Source organism: Alligator mississippiensis, chromosome 14 (assembly GCF_030867095.1).
Source record: "Alligator mississippiensis isolate rAllMis1 chromosome 14, rAllMis1, whole genome shotgun sequence".
NCBI classification, from domain to species: Eukaryota; Metazoa; Chordata; order Crocodylia; family Alligatoridae; genus Alligator; species Alligator mississippiensis.
In genome coordinates, this window is record NC_081837.1 from 23,000,030 (window position 1) to 23,009,253 (window position 9,224).

Below are 9,224 nucleotides of genomic sequence, written 5' to 3' on the forward strand. Positions count from 1 at the left end.
TTCTACAAGAACTACAACCTGTTCCACTACTACTACAAGAACAACCACTACTACTACTACAAGAACAACCATTACAACTACTACTACTACTACTACAGTTACAACCATATTACTACTTCAAGAACAACCACTACCACTACTACTGCTATTAAAAGAACAACCACTACTACTACTACTACAAGAACAACCACTTCTTCTACTACTACTAAAACTACAAGAACAACCAACACTAATACTACAAGAACAACCAGTACTACTACTACTACTACAAGAACAACCATTACTACTACTACAAGAACAACCATTACTACTTCTACAAGAACAACCACTACTACTCATGGTACTACAAGAACAACCACTACTTCTACTACAAGAACAACCACTACTTCTACTACTACTATTACTACAAGAACAACCAACACTACTACTACAAGAACAATTACTACTACTACTACAAGTACAACAACTCCAACTACAAGAAAATCCATTACTACTACTACAAGTACAACCACTACAACTACTACTACTAAAAGAACAACCACTACTTCTACTTCTACTACTACTACAAGAACAACCACAACTACTACTTGAAGAACAACCATTTCTTCTAAAACTACTACTACAAGAACAACAACTACTACTACTACAAGAACAAGCACTACTACTACTACTAGTACAACAAGAACAACCACTACTAGTACTACAAGTACAACCACTCCTTCTACTAATTCTACTACTACTAGAACAACCACGACTTCTACTTCAACTACTACTACTACAAGAACAACTACTACTACTACTACAAAAACAATCACTACTACTACTACTACAAGAACGACCACTACTTTTACTAGTTCTACTACTACATGAACAACCACTACTACTACTACAAGTACAACAATTTCTTCTACTACTACTACTACTACTATAAGAACAACCACTACTATTACTACAAGAACAACCACTACAACTACTACTACTACTACAAGAACAACCAATACTACTAATACAAGATCAGCCACTACTTCTACTACTACTACTACTACTACAAGAACTACCAATACTACTACAACAAGATCAACCAATACTTCTACTACAACTAATACTAGAAGAACAAACAACACTACTACTACTAGAAGAACGACTAATTCTACTACTACTACTACTACTACTACTAGAAAAACCACTACTACTACTACAAGAACAACCACTACAACTACAACTACTACTACTACTACTACTACTTTTACTACTACTACTACAGTTACAACCACACTACTACTTCAAGAACAACCACTACTACTACTACTACTACTACTACTACTACTACTACTACTACTACTACTATTACAAGAACAACCACTACTACTAATACTACAAGAACATCCACTACCACTACTACAATAACAACCACTACTTCTACTACTACTACTACTACTACTACTACTACTACTACTACAAGAACAACCACTACTAATAATACATGAACAATCACCACCACTACTACTACTACTACTAGAACTACTACAAGAACAACCATTACTACTACTACAAGAAAAACCACTACATCTAATACTGCTACTACTACTACTACTACAAGAACAACCACCACCACTAGTACTACCACTACTACTACTACTACTATTACAAGAACAAGCATCTCTACTACTACAACAGCAAGCACTACTACTACTACAAGAACAACTGCTACTACTATTTCTACTACTGATACTACTACTACAAGAACAACCACTACTTCAACTAAAACTACTACTACAAGAACAACCACTACCACTACTACAATAACAACCACTACTTCTACTACTACTACTACTACAAGAACAACCACTACTAATAATACAAGAACAATCAGTACTACTACTACTACTACTACTACTACTACAAGAACAACCATTACTATTACTACAAGAAAAACCACTACATCTAATACTGCTACTACTACTACTACAAGAACAACCACCACCAGTAGTACTACTACTACTACTACTACTACTACTACAAGAACAACCACAACTATTACTACTACAAGAACAACCACTACTACTACTACTACTACTACTACAAGAACAACCACTACTACTACTACAAGAACAACCACTAATACTACTGCTACTACTACTACTACTAGAAGAACAACAACTACTACTAGTACAAGAACAGTCACTACTTCTATTACAAGAAAATCCACTACAACTACAACTGCTCCTAGTACAAGTACAACCACTACTACTACTACTAGAACAGAAACTACTACTACTACAAGAAGAACCAGCACCACTACTTTACTACTACTACTACTTCTACTACTACAAGAACAACCACTACTACAACTACAAGAACAACCACTACTTCTACTACTACAAGAACAACCACTACTTCTACTACAAGAACCACTACTACAACTACTACTACTCCAAGTACAATTACAACCTCTACTACTACTACAAGAACAACCACTACTACTACAAAAAGAACAAACACTACTTCTGCTACGACGACTACTACTAGAACAACCACTACAACTACTAACACTACTACTACTACAATTACAACCACTACTACTACTACAAGAACAACCACTACTATTACTATTACAAGAACAACCATTACTACTACTAGTGCAAGAACAACCACTACTTCTACCACTACTACAAGAACAACCACTACCACTACTACAAGAACAACCACCACTACTACTACAAGTACAACCACCTCTACTACTACTACTACTACTACTACTACTACTACTACTACAAGAACAACCACTACTACTAATACTACTACTAGAACAACCACTACTACTACAAGAAAAACCACTGCTACTACTAATACAAGAAAAACCACTACTTCTACTACTACTACAACAAGAACTACCACTACTACTGCTACAAGAACATTCAATTCTTCTACTACTACTACTACAATAACAACCACTACTACTACTAGAAGAACAACCACTTCACCTAAGACTACTACTACAAGTACAACCACTACTACTACCACAAGAACAACCACCTCTTCTACTACTACTGCTACTACAACAACAACCACTACTACTACTACTAGAAGACCAACCACTACTACTACTACTACTACTACTACTACTACTACTACTACAAGAACAACCATCTCTACTACTACAAGAGCAAGCACTACTACTACTACAAGAACAACCACTACTACTACTACTACAAGAACAACCACCACCACCACTACTAATACTAATACTACTACAAGAACAACCACTACTTCTTTTACTACTACTACTACAAGAACAACCACCACTACTACTATTACTAGTACTACTACTACTACAAGAACAACCACAACTATTACTACTACAAGAACAAACACTACTTCTACTACTACTACTACTACTACTACTACAAGAACAACCACTACTAATACTACAAGAACAACCACCACTACTACTACTACTACTACAAGAACAACCACCACTACTATTGCTACTACTACTACTACTAGAAAGAACAACAACTACTACTAGTACAAGAACAACCACTACTTCTCCTACTACTACTACTACAAGAAAAACCACTACTACTACAACAAGAACAAACACTTCTTCTGCTACGACTAATATTACAAGAACAACCAACACTACTACTAGAAGAACAACCACTACTACTACTACTACTACTACTACTACTACAAGAACAACCATCTCTACTACTACAAGAGCAAGCACTACTACTACTACTACTACAGGGACAACTACTACTACTACTACTACTACTACTACTACTACTACAAGAACAACCACTACAACTACTACTACAAGAACAGCCACTACTTCTACTACTACTACTACTACAAGAACAACCACCACTACTACTACTATTACTAGTACTACTACTACTACAAGAACAACCACAACTATTACTACTACAAGAACAACCACTACTTCTACTACTACTACTACTACTACAAGAACAACCACTACTAATACTACAAGAACAACCACCACTACTACTACTACTACTACAAGAACAACCACTACTACTACTGCTACTACTACTACTACTAGAAAGAACAACAACTACTACTAGTACAAGAACAACCACTACTTTTCCTACTACTTCTACTACAAGAACAAGCAATACTTCTATTACAAGAAAATCCACTACAACTACAACTGCTCCTAGTACAAGTACAACCACTACTACTACTACTAGAACAGAAACTACTACTACTACAAGAACAACCAGCACCACTACTTTACTATTACTACAACTTCTACTACTACAAGAACAACCACTACTACAACTACAAGAACAACCACTACTTCTACTACTACAAGAACAACCACTACTTCTGCTACAAGAACCACCACTACAACTACTACTACTCCAAGTACAATTACAACCTCTACTACTACTAAAAGAACAACCACCACCACCACTAGTTCTACTACTACTACTACTACTACAAGAACAATCACTAGTACTACTACTGCAAGAAGAACCACTACTACTACTACACGAAAAACCACTACTACTACAACAAGAACAAACACTACTTCTGCTACGACTAATACTACAAGAACAACCAACACTACTACTACAAGAACAACCACTACAACTACTAACAATACTACTACTACAATTACAACCACTACTACTACTACAAGAACAACCACTACTACTACTATTACAAGAACAACCACTACTACTACTAGTGCAAGAACAAACACTACTTCTACTACTACTACAAGAACAACCACTACCACTACTACAAGAACAACCACTACTTCTACTACTACTAATACTACAAGAATAACCAACACTACTACTACAAGAACAACCACTACTACTACTACTACAATTACAACCACTACTACTACTACGTGAACAACCATTACTACTTCTACAAGAACAACCACTACTACTACTACTACTACAGAACAACCACTACTACTTCAACAAGAACAAGCACCACTACTACTACAAGTACAACCACCTCTAGTACTACTACTACTACAAGAACAACCACTACTACTAATACTACTACTAGAACAACCACTACTACTACAAGAAAAACCACTACTACTACTAATACAAGAACAACCACTACTTCTACTACTACTACAACAAGAACTATCACTACTACTGCTACAAGAACATCCAATTTTTCTACTACTACTACTACAATAACAACCACTACTACTACTACAAGAACAACCAGTTCACCTACTACTACAAGAACAACCACTAATACTACTAGAACAACCACTACTTCTACTACTACTACTACTACAAGAACAACCACCACCACCACCACTACTACTACTAATACTAATACAAAAACAACCATTACTACTACTGCTACTACTACTACTACTAGAAAGAACAACAACTACTACTAGTACAAGAACAACCACTACTTCTCCTACTACTACTACTACAAGAACAACCACTACTACTACTACAAGAACAACCACTACAACTACTACTACTCCTAGTACAAGTACAACCTCTACTACTACTACAAGAACAGACACTACTACTACTACAAGAACAACCACCACCACCTCTAGTACTACTACTACTACTACTACAAGAACAATCACTAGTATTACTACTGCAAGAACAACCACTACTACTACTACAAGAAAAACCACTACTACTACAACAAGAACAAACACTACTTCTGCTACGACTAATATTACAAGATCAACCAACACTACTACTAGAAGGACAACCACTACTACTACTACTACTACTACTACTACTACAAGAACAACCACTACAACTACTACTACAAGAACAGCCACTACTTCTACTACTACTACTACTACAAGAACAACCTCTAATACTACTAAAACAACCACTACTTCTACTACTACTACTACTACTACAAGAACAACCACTATTACTACTACAAGAACAACCACCACCACCACCACCACCACTACTACTACTACTACTACTACTACAAGAACAACCACTACTACTGCTACTACTACTACTATTACTACTGCAAGAACAACCACTACTACTACTACAAGAACAACCACTACTACTACTACTACTAATACATGAACAACCACTACTACTACTACAAGAACAACCACTACTACTACTACTACTACTACTACTACAAGAACAACCACTACTAATACTACAAGAACAACCACCACCACCACTACTACTACTACTACTACAAGAACAACTACTACTACTACTACAAGAACAACCACTTCTTCTAACACTACTACTACTGCAAGAACAACCACTACTAGTACTACAAGAAAAACCACTACAACTACTAGTGCTACTACTACTACTACTACTACTACTACAAGAACAACCACTACTAATACTACAAGAACAACTACCACTACTACTACTATACTACCACTACAAGAACAACCACTACTACTACTACAAGAACAACCACTACTTCTACTACTACTAATACTACAAGAAGAACCAACACTACTACTACAAGAACAACCACTACTACTACTACTACTATTACTATCACCTGCTGAGAGGGTAGAAAGGGCATAAGGCCTACCGTCATTACACCTGCCTGGGATTATCTCTGTCAGTATTCTGTCTGGCCCTTGTCCAAGACCAGTGATTTTTTCCTTGTGAGAACGAGGACTAGGATCAGATCCCTGGATCCCAGCTAAGTCGGACTTTGAGAACCAGGAGGGCAGCCCTGAGATGGGTACTATTAACTGTAAGGTTAGGAAATGTACCCCCTTCTCTTGTGTATTGTGACATTTGGTAGAGTTTGTTGAGGATGTTATGACTAAGAGGAAAGCTAAATTCTTCTGTGAAACTGCGTGGCCACTCTATCAGTTAGATGATCAAGAACATTGGCCTCGGTAGGGAAGTGTTAATTATAATACCATCTTGCAATTGATTTTGTTCTGCTGGCAGAATGGTAAATGGGAGGAATTTATGTATGCGCAAGCGTTTATGTCTCTTTGTAGAGATAAAAAAGTTTTGGAGGAATGTGGATTGGGGGAGGGAGTTGGGATCTGTGAGATGGCTGTGGCTCGACCAACAGCAAATCCTGTCCTGGACTGTCTGGAGCCGGAGGCTCCCCCCCCCCCCCGCTGCCTTTACCTTATTCTCCTCCTCTGCCCCCTCCTCCTCCTGATTCATCTGATTCCTCATTGGCATCTGCTCTTCCTGCTTCTTCCCCCCCCCCCGAGGCAGAAGTTTGGAATACTCCCCGACCCAGGGATCTATAACAGCACCGACCATGGCCATCAGGTGCTTGGCAATCTCCAGACTCCCCGACTTCTCCTGATATAAGCCCAGGAGGTGGGTGGAGAGTACAGTTAGGAGCAGACTCCAGGGTTAAGGGAAAACATCACAGGGAATCTGATCCTGGCCGTGGGAAGGGAAATGGGGTATTTCCCCTAAGAGAACAAGTGGTACCCGGGCCTCTCGAAGATGATGGTGAGCCAACCTACCATCAAACCTTTGTGCACGTTCCTTTCAATACATCGGATTTGTATAATTGGAAGAACAATAACCCCAGCTTGAGAGAGAATCCTGAAAAGGTACAAAACCAGTTTAAAACGATTTTCAAAACCCATAACCCAACCTGGGCAGATGTTCAGTCTCTTTTAGATATCCTGTTTACACCAAAGGAAAGGAGAAGGGTAGTGAACAAAGCTCGTGAGTACGTGGAAAAGGAAATTACTGCAGGGAACCTGCAAGGAAATAGAGACGATCATGTCCCCATCCAGGAGCCAGATTGGAAACCAGACCAAGATATGACCTCCATCCGTGCCTATCGAGAATATATCCTCTGAGGCTTGAGAGATGCTGTGAAAAAACCTCAAAATCTCAGTAAGGTGTATGAGATTCGACAGGAGACTAATGAGACCCCAAGTGCTTTTTTGGAAAAAAATTATACTACTTTCAGGCAATACACTCGTGAGGACCCGGAGGATGCATCGAACGCTCACATGGTAAATATGATCTTTATAGGTCAGAGTGCACCAGACATTAGAAAGAAATTGCAGAAGGCAGATGGAGCAACAAGTATGCCTATTTCCCAACTAGTAGACATTGCTTACCAAGTATTTACTAACTGAGAAAGTGTTCAGGAAAAGAAACAGGACAAGAAAGAGGAGAGAAAGATGAAAATGCAGGCAGCCCTAGTGGCAGCTGCAATCATGGGAAAACCTAGAGATGAGGGATCCTGGAGACAGCCGCAGAGACGGGGTCCATTAGAGAAAGATCAATGTGCCTTTTGCAAACAAAAAGGACATTGGAAACGGGAATGCCCTTATAGGAAAAATGGGGAAGGTGAAAAGAAAAAAGAGGAGAGCAGTGGATTGTTTGCTTTTGGAAGGGATTCAGATTGAAGGGGACCGGAGGCCCGGGAGGGAAAGATAACCCAGATCCCAGTGTCCCCTGACGAGCCTCTGGTTAAAATGCAACTAGGGGACAGAAATGAACTGGTAGATTTTCTCATCGATACAGGTGCTGCCCATTCTGTCTTAACTCAAAAACTGAAACCTTTAAGTAAAAAGACTGTGCCGGTGGTAGGGGTTACAGGGAAGGCAGTAACACGACCCTTCCTACAGCCAATGACCTGTAATCTTGGGCAGGCAGAAGTTACCCATCAATTCTTGTACATGCCAAACTACCCCGTTCCCCTTTTAGGGAGAGACCTCCTTTGTAAACTGCAAGCTACGTTGTTGTTCCAGGATGGGCAAATGTTTTTAACAGTGCCTTCTGAAAAGGGGTGGCATTTGCAGGCTTGCCTTCTTGGCCTTCTCCGAGAGGAAAGTACACCGGATATTCCTCAAACCCTGCTTGATGCTGTTGTTCCATGGGTATGGGCAGGTCACCGACCCGGGAAGGCTAAAAATGCTGACCCTGTGAAGATTCAACTTTTGCCAGGGGCCCAGCCTCCATGTGTGAAACAATATCCAATGCAGATGGAAGCCAGGAAAGGACTGAAGCCATTAGTTGAACGGTTCCTGGAGTATGGCCTTCTCCGTGAATGTACATCAGCTTTTAACACACCCATCTTGCCTGTGAAGAAGCCTAAGAGTAATGAATATCGTTTCATCCAAGACTTGAGAGTTGTAAATAAAGTGGTTGTGAGTATATACCCGGTCGTGCCTAATCCGTACACCTTGCTATCTGCTTTGAACCCAGATCATAACTGGTTTATGGTTATTGATTTAAAAGATACTTTCTTCT